The 17,104-nt window shown below is 40.7% G+C and overlaps 1 protein-coding gene across 3 annotated transcripts in view; it reads right to left on the reverse strand.

Moving 5' to 3' along the window:
- The window catches only part of DCUN1D3 (defective in cullin neddylation 1 domain containing 3), a 43,560-nt gene that overhangs the window by 26,075 nt on the left and 381 nt on the right, over positions 1 to 17,104 (reverse strand). Inside the window, exon 1 of one of the 3 annotated variants that reach the window (XM_012790157.3) lies at positions 16,935 to 17,048. The exons of 1 other annotated variant lie outside the window; for it this stretch is intronic. The gene's annotated coding sequence lies outside the window, so the exon portion shown is untranslated. Of the gene's footprint in view, positions 1 to 16,861; positions 17,049 to 17,104 lie in introns of those variants that run through there. One more of the 3 variants, XM_012790155.3, reaches the window with a different exon arrangement.

Below are 17,104 nucleotides of genomic sequence, written 5' to 3' on the forward strand. Positions count from 1 at the left end.
TTTTTTTTATTTTATTTTTAATTGTTGGTTATAACCCACCAATAAGATATTTCAAACGAAGATTTCCATAATTTGAAAACCTCAACCAAACTTGAAGATTCCCTATAGTATCTTTATTATGCCAGACACAATACCAGGCATTTTAGAGTCCTATAGAATTTAATCTTCACAGCTACCCTAGGAGACTGGTACTATTATTATCACTATTTTACAGACCAGGAAATAAGCTCAGAAGTAAAGCAACTTTCACATGTCCCTACTCTGTGACAGAGACAGACAAGCTCATCGAACATTCCATCTGCTCCCCCAGTTTCTGAGCATTCTTTCAGTTAGGTGGGGAAATGTATCTACTTCTGGCCAATGGGTCATAGGCAGAAATGACACAATGAGCTATAGGCAGATGGGATACTTATCATTTCTAGGCCCAAGCACAGAGCTGACACATGACATCTCAGCCATCTTTTTCCCTGCCAAGTGGAACCTACATCAGCCTGGGTCTCTGAGTGACTGTATGGAGCACAGCAGTGTTCCACCTACTGACCCATGTGGGACATACACGCAATGAACTTTTATTGGATTAAGCCAAATTTTGTAAATTCTAACTCCTCAATGTCAACCTCTCCTCAGTATTTCTACAGTGACTTAGTACAGGCCCCTATCATCTTTATTGCAGTATCCTCACAAATGGTTTACCTCAGGGATTGCTCCCTCTAATATCTCTTCCACATTGCCACTGGAATGATCTTTCTAATATACACACACACAATATGTAAGCATGCCATGTCCCTACTCAAAATAATTTAATAGTTCCCCTTCACCTACAGAATAAAATACAAACCTAAGGCATACAAAGCCCTTCTGGATTTGGCCTCATGTACTGTCACCATTCTTTTCCTCTCATTCTAGGTATCTCAGGCATATTGAAACACCTGCCATTCTCCAAGAAGTCACGGCCTCTCATACCTCTGTGCTCTTATACACGCTGTTACCATTACTTGAAATGCCTCCTTATTCCTCATTCTTTAGTTTGCTCTCTCAAGCCTAGCTCAGATTTTACTTCCCACAGGACTCCTTCGTGCTGACTGAGAGCCTCTCTGCCCCTCAGCACCTTCATTTATAGCACTGCTATTTTTATAGCACTGATTCTATAACATTTTATAATTATTGTGTCTGGTGTTCTTACCAGACTAGACTAAAAGGTCCTTAAGAGCAAGATCTACAGTAGGCACTCAAATTTGTTGGAACCAGTAGCTGGCAACATATAAACACATTTCTTCTCCCTGGAATACCATGTATCCAATCCTAGAGTCAGTCTTTCAGAAAAATTCAGACTACACACACACTTCAGTTTGAATACAACCATGAAAGCATTTAATTTTGGAGATCAAAATTTCTAACTTATAAGACTGGTTCTGAGTTTCAGAAATCCCCTATGAATAATCCACATTCTACATGGGAAAACTAGTTCTTTGCCCACATATTTCTTTCTATCTTTCTCTCTAAGACATGGGGTCTCGCTGTGTCACCCAGGCTGTAGTACAGTGGCACGATCTTAGATCACTGCAGCCTCAAACTCCTGGGCTTAAGTGATCCTCCCATCTCAGTCTCCTGAGTAGCTGGGAGGGAGTACAGGTGTGTGTCACCATGTCTGGCTAATTTAAAAAAAATTGTTTTAGATAGGGCCTTGCTATGTTGTCTAGGCTGGTCTCAAACTCCTGGCCTCAAGCGATATTCCCACCTTGGCCTCCCAAGTAGCTATTTCTAACTTGAAAACTACAAAGTCCCATTCCTCTTAGGGAGGAAATATCTCATACAGGTTGAATATCAGTATCCTTTACCCAAAATGTTTGGGACTAGAAGTGTTTTGGATTTCAAATTTCAGATTTTGGAATACTTGCATTATATTTACTGTTTGAGCATCCTTAATCTGGTAATTTGAAATCTGAAATGTTCTAATGAACATTTCCTTTGAGTGTCATGTTGGCACTCAAAAAGTTTTGGATTTTGGAGCATTATGGATTTTGGATTTTTTGATTAGGAATACTCAACCTGTGTCTGTCTGGAAAGCTTAACATTATTAAAAGTGTTTTTAAAAGTTTTTTTTCTGTTAAGCTGCTATCATAATCGAAAGCTCCTTTCTTAAGCAGGTTATGTCTAGAAGTATTAAATACTAAAGACTTTTAGAACTTTGCCTTGAGTGAATCAATTTAAGGACCATATGTAAACAGTAAAGATGAACATCAGAAAGGGGAGGAGCTTACACAAAATTGTTCAGAGGGAAAGAAAAACAGGTTTCTTTCCAAATGGGGAAAAGGCAACTGGAAAAATTTTTACCTGTTGCATAACTTTTTATCATCTCTTTGACTAGGTAGGCCAAGCAATGGTTGAGAGCTAGAAAAGCAAATGCTCTGATAAATTAAACAATTCCAGTTTTTTCACTAAGTAGGCTTTAAAGTTAGAGTTAAAGATTAAGTCTTGAATTAAACATTTTTCTTTTTTTTACTTGAATTTATCATGAAAGTTCAAGTTTCCAATATCCTAAAAGGGTTTTATTTTAGAAGTGAAAAGATTCCAGATACACTGAAAAGTCATTCTAGTATGAGAAGACCACAGTAAGTGGTGCTGGAAACAAGTAAGAATGGCTTAAAAAGGTACTGAACTCTACCATTACATTTGTACATCTTTCCTTCTGACTCTAAGTTATATGGTATCTGTTTAAATGTGTGGTCTTGAAGGCTTATACTTTTATGGAAATTATACTACCATGGAGATAATTATTTGTATGATTGGGAAAGAATAGCCTTCTTTCATGTGACACTCATCTTTCAAAGCCCAACTGCTCAGATGCCCACAGAGATCTTAACCAAGACAAATCAATCCAATGCCAATTTCTCAAGAAAAGAAGGAAATAAACAACCCCACTCTAGCTTTGCAAAACCTAGTCTTCAGACCAAGGGCAAATGTCACAAACCCTGCCCCTCCCCTTTCAGAATTTATCTAGACTCATCAGCCATTATCTATAAATAATGACTAACTTTCACACTAAGGGAAATATACTGTTTCAGAAACCTGATGATCTACCCTGAGTAAGGGGGTCTTGTGATTTTTACATCCAAGGAGCAAGGTACATTGTGTGGTTTAAACTCAAAATCTGCACAAAGGATGCCTTGCTGCATGACATGAATTAGATCTTAGTGGGAAGGGAGATTTTTAACCCTGCAAAATATAGCCTTGAGTAACAGGCTTTTATCTTTTTCCTAATGTGCCCAATGAAATAAGTCATGACCTCTTTCAGGAGATAAGACAGTATGAATGACAAAATCAAATTTACAAAGTATGAGAACTTGAGGCATGAACACCTGATTCCACCTCAGTTGGGATCTGAGAGTTTCTCATTATGAAATCATGTAGAAACCTTGTATTAAGTAAATGAAATAGGAGAAAAATCTTGGGCTACATCATCAGCAGCAGCATTTTGCTCTATTTTAACCTAATCTTGACTAGTAACACTAGAGTAGAAAGATATTAGACTTGAAATCACCTTTATAGCAAGTTTTTAAATTACAATTTGAAACACTAAGCAATTTATTACAAGGAAGTATACCGGATCTCTGGTCCTTTATGTTGAGTTAATTTAGAATAAGATCACTTGCAGAACACAGACCACCAGACAAATGTAGATAATGAAAGATGATAGGGTTAAGATACATATAAAATGTCTAGGAACTATGGATAATTAAGGCTTTAAAATTAAAAGAAAAAAAAATCAAGAAACCAAAGACTACATCTGAAAACTGCTTTCTCGGCTTCTATTGCTCAACAGAGATTTCAGTTTAATTCTGAGTTTTACTGAAAAAGAAAGGACCTCCCACAATAGTCTGCATCATTTCCACCACTACTCATTTTCTTCTCAAGACCTCTAGGGTGAATGAATTATGAGCAATGAGACAGAAAGTGAAACAAGATTTTAAGTACTTCCTGCCTCAGTGTTCAACTTCATTTAGAATACATGTTACACTGTCCCTTTAAAGCAGTTTCTAGCAAGAAGTAACATCCAGGTTAGCTCTTGAGATGGGGCAGAGCCTCAGCCTTCCAGAACCTTGAATCTAAGCACTGGATTCAACAGAACAAGTCAGATCTTAAATTCTACCATAGGGAGTCCCAACACCAAAGAGTAAAAGGAACTAAAGATCAATCCAGGTTACAGGAAAACCGCTAGAGGTAAAAGAAGAAACATCATTATTCATTTTTTTTCATTATTAAAAAAAACATCACTACTAACATCTATGACATCTTAAATTCTAAACAATCTACTTATGGGTATTTTTGCCATAAATGCAAAAATAGAGGGCCGGTGGCGCATGCCTGTAATCCTAGCACTCTGGGAGTCTGAGGTGGGCGGATTGCTCAAGGTCAGGAGTTTGAAACCAGCCTGAGTAAGAGCAAGACCCAGTCTCTACTAAAAATAGAAAGAAATTAATTGGCCAACTAAAATATATAGAAAAAATTAGCCGGGCATGGTGGCACATGCCTGTAGTCCCAGCTACTCGGGAGGCTGAGGCAGGAGGATTGCTACAAAGTGAGACTCTGTCTCAAAAAAAAAAAAAAAAAATAGAAATTTGTCAATTTGCTTCAGTTAGGCAAGTCTTTAAATCCACTCAAATTTGAACTTGCTCTATTGTGGCCATCACCACAAAGACTTCATTTTAAGTAAGGTATGGTACTGCACTAGAATTATTTCATATTGGAACTTACAAAATTTAGCCATTCCTATGCCATCTTTATGATCTTAACGTATCCATTTACCATCCCAGTCACTATTCACCTAACATTTCTCCAAAAAGCTTAAAAAATCCCACCATATCTATTATTAAATAAAAATTAGGGAGGGCCATTGTTTTGAACTAAGCTCCTACACTAGGCCCCAAAAGACCAGACTAAAAATCAAAATGGAGTCACCCATGCTAAAGCTCCACATCCCCAAACGAATTTATCTGACCTCCCCAGACCTTCCCTTAAAGCAGAAGAGATAACAACCAATTTCCCAAACAGACCAGTTTAAATCTTCAGCATGATAAGGGAAGTTGCTCTCCCTTTAATCCTTCCACACACAAAAAGGCAGCCTGAAGTAACCAGATGTTAACTAATCAGTTATTTTTCTATTGTTCTGTCTCCCAAACCCCATCTTATAAGAAAAGTAGCTTTGAAAGGACTAATATGGTCAGGCTTGGTGGCTCACACCTGTAATCCTAGCACTCTGGGATGCTGAGGTGGGTGGATTGCTTAAGGTCAGGAGTTCAAAGCCAACCTGAGCAAGAGCGAGATCCTATCTCTACTATAAATAGAAAGAAATTAATTGGCCAACTAATATATATAGAAAAAATTAGCCGGGCATGGTGGCACATGCCTGTAGTCCCAGCTACTTGGGGGGCTGAGGCAGAAGGATTGCTTGCGCCCAGGAGTTTGAGGTTGCTGTGAGCTAGGCTGACGCCATGGCACTCACTCTAGTCTGGGCAACAAAGTGAGACTCTGTCTCAAAAAAAAAAAAAAAAGGAAAAAAGAAAGGACTAATATGTTCTTTGTTCTTTGCTTCTGCTTTCTTTAGCCCTTCTGTCTATAAAGCCAACTCCTTCTCTCAGCTCATGGGAATACTTATTCTATCTTCCTAAGCACCATTATCCATGTAGTTATGTTATGGACTAGTTATGTTTTCATTAATACGCATTAAAAAATACAACTTGTAAGTACAAGTATTCATCATTTACCACTAAAAATCATCTCACAATCATCAGTGGTACAAAAAACACACTTGAATGCTCATTTCGGCAGCACACATATTAAAGTGCAACCAAAGCCATACTTTGAGAAACAATGATTTAGTTCTAAATCCTTTATGTCATAATTAAGAAAACAGACTCAAAGAGGGGATGTGATCTGCCTAAGTACACACAGCAACTGGTGGCAGAGTTTAGACTAGAATCGTGGACTCAGTGCAGTGGTGGTCCCTCTAGAGTAGATTCTCCAGATGGCTGAGCTGCAGGAAGAATTAGAGACCTGGCCTCAGAGGAGTTCACCAACAAGTGAACCTTTTAAGCAGCCAGTAAGCTCTTTGCATGTAGATCTGTGGCTTTTTACTTTCTCTGAGAAACAAGACACACAACATGGTACTTGCCAACCTACTCTCTCAAACATCATCTGGATTGACTGAAATAAATCTGTTTTCTTCCCAAAGTCTCATGTGGTTTTGCCCAACTCACTGAACCCCAAGGCATACGGCCAAAGATTAAAATGTCTCCTGGATCAGTTTCCCAATTTTTGATCCAATAGTATCCTAGCTCCTGTCCCCACTGCTAGATTCACACAGACTCTATAGGGTTTCAGGAGGAAGATTTTCCATCTCTGGGTTTTAGGCCAGCTTTGGAAACGGACTGGAAGTTTCCATTACAGAGTCACTCGTGCATTTCCCAGATACCCAGAGGGCAGGTTTTATTTTCAAGTGATAGATAACTTGTGTCAACTGTGTGCCTAGCAATGTTTTATACACTGTCCCATAAATTGCCTCTAAAAGGCAGAAATGATACTCATAGTTCCCAGCCTCTTGGGAGTTGCCAATCCAGGTGGGCTTAGCTATGAATGCCACGTAGCTAAATAGCTATATTATTAAATGTTTATTTATATGCCAGGCACTGTGCCATGTCCTTCAAATGCACTATCTGATGGAATCCTCCCGACTGTGTTTATCCTCACTCTATACATGGGGGAACTGAGTTTAGAGATAAGTGGCTCAGCCAAGGTCAAATGGCAAGTAGGTGGTCAAGTTCAAACTCATATGCAGACTAAGTCTAGAGTCTATACTCTTAACCAATGCACTATGTATATCCAAACCTTTCTAAAAGTCATTAAAAGGTAACATGAAATCTGTACATCTGACTTCATATAAAGTGAGCTTGTTTCTTGTGTTAGGAAAGTCTAGAGCAGTTGTACCTGGAAGTTCAAGAATATTGTACATTCTGGGAATGGCATTTCATATTGAGGGAGGAGTTCACTCCCTATAGTCTGATGCTATTCAATTTGTAGTATCTGGATGTCCAGAAACACCAAATGTTAGTTATCATCTGAATAAACTTTGAGTAGCTTTATTCCATTATTAATTACAGGAGACAAAACTGGAGCACTAATGTGGTGTAAAAATATATATATTTGGTCATAGTCCCAGATTCCTGCCAGAGTCTTAAAACCCCAGGAATTTCCTGCTTGGGTGTCTTTTGTTATTCATGAAGAGACCCTTCAGACCACACCAGAGTTTATGCTAACAAGGTGATTTCAGGGTGGGCCTTTAGTTTTAAGTGAAGGGCCAAGCCATAAAGACTAAGCATGAGATTAGATTTTAAAGCCCTACCCTTCCATGCTCTGGGGAGGGGTGGGGTGGCTAGAGACAGAGTTCACTCTCCAATAGCTAATGACCATGCCTAGAGAATGAAACCTCATTTAAAACTCTGAAACACGGAGGCTAGAAAAGCTTCCAGGTTGGTGAAACCACCCATGTGCTGGGAGAGAGAGTGGCACACCCAGAAGGGGCATGGATGCTCTGTGCCCCTCAACTCATACCCTGCCCTGTGCATCTCTTCCATTTGCCTGTTCCTGAGTTATATTCTTTATTAAAAAAAACTCTAATCCTACATACCTTGCTTTCCTGAGTTCTGTGAATCATGTTAGCAAATTATTAAACCTGGCACAGCAAGGTTGAGGCGAGTGTCATGAGAACCCCTGAATTTGTAATCAACTGGACAGAAGTTCAGGTAACGAGAATACCCAAGACCTGCAGCTGGCATCTGAAGTGGGGCAATCTTATGGGACTGAGTCATTAATATGTGAGGTCTGTGCTAACTCCAGACAGTAACAGAACTAAATCACTAGACACTCAGTTGCTGCCTGAGAACTGTTAGAACCATATAATTAATAACCTCAGAAAAAGAGGCTCACATTAAATCCAAATACACTGATGCTTAGAAGCCACTTCCCTGCTTGATCCAATCCTTAAATCCACATCAGTCACCAAATCACAGCACTACTTGCCATTTTCAGCACTAGTAGGAAACCATGCCCCATGGACGGATCCACAAGTACCTGGTAGATTAAAAAAAATTTATAAGACCTACTAAAGAACTAACTTGACCTGCTAAAGTGAACACAGAAGATGTAATGATGTGAAGTAAAAAATGATTTTCTTTAATTAATAGTTTTAGTTGTGATTTATTTCACATTTATCATAGTTCCCTCATGAATTAACTCAATAGTTGACACGTAACTATTCCCTTTGGATAACAGTGTTAAATGACAAGAGCCACCACCTAGTATTCTCTTCATTATATACTCTAATCCAAAATCTAATGGACCCAGGCACTTTATAATCCCTCTTATTTAACAACTTCTGATTTATTAAAATAAAATCATAAGAGATTTCAAAAAAGGTTAGGCCAGCACTCCACAAGACGTCCATCTTCCCTGACTAGTCAAGCCTGAAGACCAATCTGGTCAAACCAGCTGCTGGGTCCCCGAGCTCATCCCTCTGTGGTAGACACTTTCCAGTTGGAGGAAGGCTTTTGGTCAGGGCCCTGGTCAGGGCCACTCCTTGTCCCCCTCCTTGTGAGTGGTCTTCCCTAGAGCTGGGCAATCTTGTGGGCCTGTTCGTTCCCTACCCACTGTTCTCCCAGTAAGTGCCACTGTTAGCATTTCCCACCTTTTCCCAGCTGAACCACTGATGGGTATTTCTCTCTCCGCCACACCCAGTCCACAATACCCCCTTCTCCACCACTCTTCCCTCCCAAAGGCCTGTTCCCCTACACACACTCCTCCCCACAACTACCTAGCTTAATGCCTCTGGAAAAGTCTTTAGACTTTTTATAAAAGGTTAGGAAATCCCCAAGCAGAATTCTCCTTACCATGGGCATGAGCTACAACTAACTCTTTTGAGTAAATGACTGGACAACTATTTATTTCAAAGAAAAATTAATTTGCTAAGAGAAAAAGAGCCATGAAAACATTCTTAAAAATGGACACAGAGCATTCACTCTATCCCACCTCATTCTCAAATTCCACTTACTGGGAAGAAAGAAAATGTCACAACTGGGAAAAATAACTCCTCAGAGGGCCTAAGACTTCCAGTATGTCCCTGATCCTGCCTCCTAGGACCCACTATGCTGTGCCCCACCACCCTCACTGTAGTGCTGTTCCTCATCTCCCCCTCCTGTTTAAAGAACACCCACTACATAGTTAGAAAGCAAGCGTTTAATTGAAAGCAAATTTGCTTCACAGATATAAAAAAAAAAAATAATAAAGAATGTGTGTCCATGGTGGTTATTGCCACAGAACTGTTTGAAAACTTTTCTGTCAATAGGTACAGCTGGGTTTTCCTGTTCAGATTCCAGGGCAGGTCACTGGGAAAAGGAAGTATACAGTTCAGCATTTTGCACAGGTGTTCTCTAAGGCATGCCCACTAGCTTATCTTAAGAACTTACAGTGATAAAGCCTCAATTCCTATTTGAATGTAATGTGGTCACTTTCAGAAATATTCTAAGGAAAAAAGGGCAGCTCTCCTACTAAGTATCTACAACCTCTTCTAAACTAAGGAGCCTCCTATCCCACTACCCATTAATAACTCCACTTCACATATGCTTCATTACAAGGAGTCTTCTCTAAAAGACTAATAGTTTGTGACAAAACGTTTGAATACAGAACCCACGAATATAGAAGACAAAGCACCAAGGATATTAAACTCAAATTCTACTTGTTTGAGAGAGGCAGGGTAACTGAAAGAACAAGTGCAAAGAAGGCCTCGGCCTAGTACCGCAGCTGCCTGCCTGTACTTTACTCTGTAACTTTAAGCAAATTTATGTACCTTTCCTGATTTCTGTGTTGCCACTAAAATCACAGCTTTCCAACCTGTTTTTAGCCTCAAAACATTTTGTTCAACCGGAATCTTATGGGGCAGCCCAATATAACACAGCATTACAGTAACTTTTCACAGTGGGTGAAATGGAAGGAAAATAGCAAAACCATCTCATCCCTGTCACAAGCATAGTCCAGTAATGGCCCCTGAGAGAACTCCTCAAAGCCCAGCTTGAAATAAACATCACACCAGATATTCCAAGGGTCTGACTTTTTCCTGCTCCTTCCTAAACTGGAGGAAGAGGATTCAACTACATTCAGTATAGTAAATGCTACGACTTGAGACTTGTTCAGAATCAAACTTACAGGACACACACCAATCCACTTTAGGCAAACACTGCATAGAGTGCAAACCCTTTACGAACAAAAGGGCTGAAAGCTGTAACTGAACTCTGCTGCTTGATTGCGTGGAAGCAATCTGCTACTAAATAAGGGGGCATGTCTTTCCAACGCACTCTCTCCTGGATTGACACGCAGAGAAAGTAATCACCAGATGCTAAACACTCACTGAAAATGAAAAGTCTCATGCTTGCAGTGGTGCTATCCGAGATCCTTGGTCAGTCATCAGATCTGGTCTGAATCTACAGGCCTCAGTGACACAATTATTTCCAGTCACCAGGTTTTTAGGTTGAGCCCTCAGCAGGGAAGAACAGAAACACAGATGATGCCTCCCAATGCTATGCAATCTAAACTTCCATGTTGCAATTCAGCTCCAAACCCAACAGCACAGCACAGCTCAGAGGACAACCTGAGCAAGGCCAAGCCCTTCGGAAGGCAGGAGGAGCTACCAGCATGTCTGTCTTTGCTTACAACCAGGTTGGCATCCAGATGCTGGGCATAGGTAACTTATTCTGCCACAACAAGGGTGAAAGCATCACCTCAAGACTGATTTGCTGAGCTTCCCTATTCTGATGTATGGTATTTAAAGGTCTCACATGCACACATCTTAAAGGAGATGATTTGGCATTTCCCCCCTTGTCATTTCTTCCTTTCAGCATAACACAACTGCAAAGAATTAGAGTATGAGCCACTTCCAACCTTTTCTCTCATTATTTCAGTGCAGCCAGCCCTCCGCATCAGCAAATTCAACCAAGCACAGATCAAAAATATTTGGAAAAATAAATTAAAAATACCATAAAAAATAATACAAAATTTTTAAAATACAGCATAACAACTATTTACATAGCATTTACATTGTTTTAGGTAATGTAATAAATCTAGAAATAATTTTAAATATGAGAGGATGTACACAGATTATATGCAAATACTAAATTATTTTATTGCTTTATTTATTTATTTTTTATTTTTTTAGAGACAGGGTCTCACCATGTTGCTCAGGCCTCAAACTCTCAGGCTCAAGAGATCCTTCAGCCTCCTGAGTAGCAGGGACTATAGGTATGTGTGACTGCAACCAGCATACTAAGCCACTTTATATAAGGGACTTGAGTATTTGTGAATTTTAGTATCCACAAGGGTCCAGGAACCAATCCCCTAGGATACCAAGGGGATGTAAATTGATATATGAAATTCTAGTTTGTGATTATTCTCTAATTAAATAGTCAAATGCCGTGGTAATCTCCTTTTCCCTCCCAAAAGAAACAGTACTCTCCATCACCTAGAAAAACAGACACAAGAACTAGTGAAACTAGATTTGAATTGAAGGACACTAACTCAATTCTAGTCCATTGTGCAAAGAGCTTCAGAACACTGTTCTAACATTTAGGGAGAACTGATTCTGGTTCACTGGTATCAATATCTGTAAACAGACACAGAGGTAATTATAAATTATCAAGAGCTGGGGAAACAGGAGTTACCACCCACTTACTTAATACTATTGTTTCAATCTAAGTTAATGCTTCTGCACCTCAGAACAACTAACAGTTAGTGTACAATTAACTCACCTTACTGCAGCACATGCAGATGGTCCTTGACTACTTCAAGTACCCATACAACCATTCTGTTTTTCACTTTCAGTATAGTGTTAAATAAATTACCTTAGATATTCAACACTTTATTATGAACTCAGTTTTATTTGTCCAATTGTAGGCTAATGTTCTGGGCATATTTAAGGTAAGCCAGGCTATGATGTTCAGTAGGTTAAGTGTATTAAATGCATTTTCTGGCTGGGCGCAGTGGCTCACGCCTGTAATCCTAGCATTCTGGGAGGCCGAGGTGGGCGGATTGCTTGAGGTCAGGAGTTCGAAACCAGCCTGACAAGAGCAAGACCCCGTCTCTACTATAAATAGAAAGAAATTAATTGGCCAACTAATATATATAGAAAAAATTAGCCGGGCATGGTGGCACATGCCTGTAGTCCCAGCTACTTGTGAGGTTGAGGCAGCAGGATTGCCTGAGCCCAGGAATTTGAGGTTGCTGTGAGCTAGGCTGACGCCACGGCACTCAGTCTAGCCTGGGCAACAAGGCAAGACTCTGTCTCAAAAAAAAAAAAATGTATTTTCCACTTAAAGTATTTTCAACTTACAATAAGTTTATGGGACCCTGCCCCATTATAAATAGAGGAGTCTCTGCATATCAAGACAGTACCAAAATCAGATTAACTTTAAGTCATTTAAGCAATGCAAAACCACTTACCCACAACTCCAATCGCAAGTGGCATCGACTGGCATTTTAGGTTGCCCACCTTTCTGAAGGGTTTTTCCAAAAGCCAGCAAAGTTTAAGAAACAAATCCACTGGTATCCTAAATTCAAAGGCCAGCTCAACTCCAAGAATCCAATTTACTTAAATTTGCAGATTCTTTCCCCAAACACAATTAGTGGCCTACGTGGGCGTCAATGGCTTCTCTCTGTGTTCAAGTCCCCTCCTACCCATCCACCCCCTTTCAAAAATTAGAAAAGAGCCACTACTCTCCAAACTGGCTGATGAAATTTCAGCCTACAGGGTATTTTCATACTTGAGTTATAATAAACCATTAAAATGAAGATGAATAGTGGACAGCTTTAATAACCCACCAGATAGAGCATTTTATATCCAGCAATAACAGTAGCATACAAGGTTAAGTCCAAAATCTTTAACCTGGGTCAAAGACAAATATATCTATATCTGTATCTATCTCCATCCCTAACAGTTTTCCATTCCTTTGAGATTCTCTTAAGTACGGAGGGTGGATTCTATCGTTTGCCTGGTCCTAGCTTAACTGTACACTTTAGTCATTTGCTTTCTAACTAGAAGACTTTTTGTTTGTAGTAAAGTCAGAATTCAGTAACTCAGTACTAGGATCTGTTCTATCCTCTTCATTACCCCAAGACTGCCCAGAAAGCTCTATTCAAGTTGGTTTTGACAATCCATCTACAGGCGCTACTAGAATACTAGAAGCTAAAACAGGTGACAAGTCCTCAATTTCTGCTGTGTTTTTCCCAACACTAAAACGTTTTATTTAGTAGTTCTAATACGGAATTTACTACAAATAGGCCTAGCAACATTTAAGTCTCTCAACTGCCTAGCTCAAAGACCCATTTCACTCAAAGAACACACTAGCCACTGTTGTGGGGTTCAAAAGAAGAAAAAAGCATATTCTTTCTGTTTCAGCCCACTGTGACATGGCTCAAGAGGGTCAAATCAAGGAGGGTTCTTCATAGGGCCATTCAAGTGGACAATCTGGCCAAGGTGAGGCTGAAAATCAACAGACTATTAGAGATGAATGCCTCCATCAGAAGGCAAAAGTAGGTTACATCCCTTGGTTACAGGCCAGCCCAAAGATGCCGACATAATGGAATGAAGCCCAACAATGGTCATTTATCTAATGTAATCCACCGAGTGAACTTTTAGCACCAACCTACACCTCAGCTGAGTGTTGTTAGTCATCAGGAGGACGAGACAAGAGTGGAACTATTGCAACATAAACTCTGCCTCCCCACAAAAAACAACTTGAAACTTAGATCCTGATGGTCATCTTTGTAGACCAACAGGGATATATTATTAACATTTGCCCAATCCTTCAACCTTAAATTCATGCAGAGCTGGAAGCAAAGGAAGATTCATACTAGAACACACTCAGAGGACTTATGCAATTTTAAATAGCAGCATATAATACAAAATACTTTAAGGAAAAAGGTGTGCCCTCAACTGAACATCCTGCTGAGTTTTGAACACATAGCTTGAGATCTATGTGCCAGAAAAGAACCAGGTGACCACTGCCTCCTTTCTCACTTTCAGCAGGGTGACTTTTTTTTTTTTTTTTTTTTTTTTTTTTGAGACAGAGTCTCACTTTGTTGTCCAGGCTAGAGTGAGTGCCGTGGCGTCACCCTAGCTCACAGCAACCTCAAACTCCTGGGCTCGAGTGATCCTTCTGCCTCAGCCTCCCGAGTAGCTGGGACTACAGGCATGCGCCACTATGCCCGGCTAATTTTTTTTATATATATATATCAGTTGGCCAATCAATTTCTTTCTATTTATAGTAGAGACGGGGTCTCGCTCTTGCTCAGGCTGGTTTTGAACTCCTGACCTTGAGCAATCCACCCGCCTCGGCCTCCCAAGAGCTAGGATTACAGGCGTGAGCCACCGCGCCCGGCCATGGGTGACTTTTTTTATTACAATAGTCCAACAGTACCTGCAAAAAGTGCACACTTATCACTTAATAAGTGATAAAACCCTAGGAAAGGCAATAGAATTAATAATAATAAAAAAAGAGCATTACTTTCTACATCCTTATTCTTTTGGCTCTTATTTTGCCTACCTATTCTTAAGCCCTATGACCTTATCTCTTTTCACTCTCCCCTTTGCTCACTAAATTCTAGCCATTACTACTCTCCCATACCGCTCTCAACCTTTCCCTTTCTTCCTAGTCCCTGGAACTTGCCAAATTCATTCTAGCCAGTTTCTGTACTACCTACTCCCTGAATTTGAAAAGCTCTTCCCCTTCTCTGTTCATGGCTAGCTCCTTCCTTTTATTTAAAGCTCAACTTAAGTGTCACCTCCTGGGAAAAGTCTTCCTTGACTGCATCAAACTTTCTATCACATCGCTCTTATTATCTTCAGCACTTACTCAAAACCAAATATTTGCTTATTATTTGTCTCTCTGTCCCCCCCCAACTCCAAGGTAAGCTCAATGAGAGACACACATCTTGCTTACGTCCACCTGTGTATGCCTACACCTAGTGTCTGAAACATTGGCTGGCACTTAGTAGCCAGTCAATAAATGTTTACTGAATGAGTGAATTTTGGACTTTTTATTCAATAGCAAATTAGGTTCCAAATCAATTAAGGTGAGAACAGTAGTCATTCTTTTGCTATACTTCGGTGAAACATCTAAACACTGTTACATGTACAATCAAGGCATTAAATATTCTGTCTTATCAGGCCTGAAAGCCCTGATATGATGGGACTCTCTTCCCAGCATCAGAATAACACCCACTATGATAATTCTAGCGATATGCATAGCTTAATTAGAGGCTAGGATTTATGGACACTTCCTAATCAAAAGACCCCTAAAATTTGGGCACCATCTCTAAAGTTCTTCAGAAAACAGTTTCAGATTCAACAGAGGATTTCCAAAGAATATATCAACAGCAAAACAAAAATCTTTACACTTCACTCTGAAATCCATATGACAGGCTAGGGGAGTGTTACTTGGTGTGTTTTTTTTTTTTTTTTTAAACCAACAGCCTATCAACAAAGAGACCTTCTTTCCATTCATACTTTGCTTTCTTCAAACCATTTTCTCACACCCGTTATTGGTTTGTATTCTTCTTTAAAACAAACTAAACAGATCACATTGTGTCATTTAAGACCACCTATACACAAACAATCAGCTAAGTAAATAAGATGAAAATCAGCACAAGCTGAATGTGTCACTGAAGATTTGTGTGCCACACACAAATGGAGAAAAAGATAAAAGAGCTACTGTCCAATTGTAGAAACAAAAAAGTAATATGGGGTTTTCTCTTCTCTGAAGTGCATCATGAAGAGTGGGTGGAGAGAAACACAGAAATACAGAATTAGCCTAGCATCAAATCATTGTGTAAAGAGTTGACAACATGTAAATTCCTCACACATAAAGTATTTAGAGCAAGAGACCTTGATTTCTGGGCTCTGATGCCATTTAGGATTCCTTGCAAGGGCTTTGGAATTCCAGTATTCATAAAAGAAAATGTTCATTATAATCGGGAGCTACCAGGCACTGAGAGGTACTCTCAATGTGACAGCCTGTAACTGAAGTATTACAAAGCTTGCAGTTAAGATCTGGGATACAGACCAAAAGCCAAATTCAAAAGAGGTAGTCAAGGTACTAAGTATCATAAAGGAAAACAGGGAGGAAAAAAAAAACCCACAATCGCCACTCAGTCAAAAAGAATTAAAGTGGAAATGAGGGGTGTGTATGGGGGAGGATGAGGGGTGACGGGGAGTGGGAAAAACAATACATTTGTCACCCCGTCCCACTTCCTATACAGGATACAGTCCAGCCCCATTACCTCAGTCACAGATGGTTATCGTTTATAGCAAAGGTGCACAGAAAGGCCTTCAGGTCTGAGCCCCTTAATTCCAGGGCTGTTAATGATTAAAGAGAAGGATGGGGGTGGGGAGGGAAATGAGGGCGGAGGGAGCTAGAGATTCACCCACCACCTCCCCTATGGGCTCGTACCTCACAGCGCTTACCCAGGACATAGGACCAGAGTCTGCACCCCCTCCAGGGCAGCTCAACCCCCAGATCCCCAGGCACTGGGTTGAGGGGTGCTGGCGGTGGGGAGGCAGGGACAGTAGGTAAGTTTTCTGAGCCCTGCGGCTGACACGCCACAGGCTCCCCTCACAGCCTCTTCTTCCAGAGGTACCAGTCCAGACAAGGCGCTGATCTCCACTCCTCCCCTTCCACCCTCCTTTCTCGAAGGTACCCAACCCCCGCCCCTTCATCTCTCAGTAGCCCCCCTTTTCCTCAACTCTCCCCCCCCCCAAACTCACAGCTGCTCCAGAGGTTCCTCCAGTCAAACCCTTTCTGGAAACGACGGCGGCCCGGCGGGTCCAAACCACCTACCATCCCCGCTTGCGTTTCCAGGCTCCCTACCCACGCCGCCGCCGCCTCTTCTTCCACCACTGCCACCGCCTCCTCTTCATCTGCGGCCCACCGGTGGCGGCCGCCCCGAAGCCCCGCCCCCTCCATCGCCTCCTGCATCATCACTTCCGGTAACCCCGCCAGCCGCCAGC

The sequence above is a fragment of the Microcebus murinus genome, chromosome 19, assembly GCF_040939455.1.
Source record: "Microcebus murinus isolate Inina chromosome 19, M.murinus_Inina_mat1.0, whole genome shotgun sequence".
NCBI classification, from domain to species: domain Eukaryota; kingdom Metazoa; phylum Chordata; class Mammalia; order Primates; family Cheirogaleidae; genus Microcebus; species Microcebus murinus.